Genomic DNA, 1,718 nt, shown 5'->3' with positions numbered 1-1,718 from the left:
GCACGAGTCTTTTTGCATCAAGTAATAAAACATTTACATGTGTATCTGATAATTGCAGTTACTGTAATAATAACTAGGGGGGTGGATTTTTGCATATTTCCATGTTTTTTTTTTCCTTGGGGAAAATTCATATGCTTTCAATAGATTCATTCATTTTACTTGATTGGGAACAATCTGGCAAAGTTTTATAGTGCATATAAATTCATATTTGAGTCATTAGTGCATATTTGAGCTTAATGTGCATAATTTTTGCGGATATTGGAAGTAATTTAGTGAAATAATTTATTTAAAGTGTGTCGCTATTGTGAAGTCATGTCAAGACTAGCGTACAGCACACTTGTTGGGCCAAGAACATCCAGTAACATGAAATACAGTTGTAGAAAGATAAAGAAAACCACCCTCCCACCAATCACCGACAGCTTGGCAAATGAGTCATATTTCCAGGTGCCACTTGAACTGAATTTCTTCTGAATTCTAATGCATACTACTGAAGTCAGATTCATCTTAATAAATACCTAAGAACAACTCTGTCTTAAGAACCAACTCAACCTTAAAGCAGCTAGTAGTTGGAATAAATGTTCACATTAGTTCTTGTTTTTTGCAATATTGAATTTGCATGGTTATTCTTATGTGTATGTAATGCAATTGGAAAAATGAGCATTCTTTTGATCAACTAAGTCGATCTCAACAGTGTGTTTTGTTTGTTTAACACTTTTCAAGTGTTGTGGTCAGATTCTTTGTTTAACCTAATTTGTTGCTGTTTTTGCAAGTATAAAGGAAGAACATGTCAATTTATGACTGAGAAACATGTTTTTCAGTTTTCTATAGGTGTGTTAAACATAATTAAGCTACAGATTTAAAAACGTGTTCATATATTTGAAAAAGTTTTGTATGTTAAGTTTTTTAGTTACAAATTCCATATACTTTACCAGAGATTTATTTAGTTGTTTTATACGATTTCTCCATTGCATTTACAGATATATAGATAAGAATTTTTCATAAGCAATATATTGAAAACAATCAAATATTTTCCAATAGAAACCAATTCATTACAATTGACCAATTGGCCAATCGGTTTCGTTAGACCAGTCGGTTCCGATAGTGTGTCTAAAAACTCATATTAGCTATCAGAACCAATTGGAAAAATTTCCAGCTGAGCAGTGACAGCAGGGCGGCATTATTTGTTGGTTAGCTCTTGATGAGTTATCTTCAGAAATTTATGTGCACGTCTCAGTGTTACTTGTCTGGAAAAATAAAGGGATGCTACATATATATGTTTATGCTTCCAAGGAATTTACTGGAACTTCCCCTCCCAACTTTGAAATATTTAAAAAAATACATTGTGTGATATTCTCCATCCAGTGTAAGAACAAAGTAAATGTAAACCAAAGAATGTGAATGTGAAGTTCGGACTTGATTCCATAATTCTGTCATCGTGCCATTTGTAAATAATGTACGCTATATTCTTATGCTTTGGAACACATGCCATTGGAAATAATTATTAGAATTGCTCTTGGGCGATGTGCATCTATTTACATCCACTCCATGCTTGATATATAGGATGGACGATAGTTAAAAATTGTTAATACTGAAGGATTGAAGAGATAATTTATTCAACAATGAATAAGACACAACTATGTTGTTACTGCTGATGCCACAGTTATTTAATGGCAAACCTACTCTGAGCATATAAATATTAAGTTTAATATCTTGGGTAT

The sequence above is a fragment of the Lepisma saccharinum genome, chromosome 20, assembly GCF_977018435.1.
Source record: "Lepisma saccharinum chromosome 20, izLepSacc3.1, whole genome shotgun sequence".
Lineage (NCBI taxonomy): Eukaryota > Metazoa > Arthropoda > Insecta > Zygentoma > Lepismatidae > Lepisma > Lepisma saccharinum.
The sequence above is the reverse complement of the archived record's forward strand: the minus strand, read 5'-3'. Positions refer to the sequence as shown.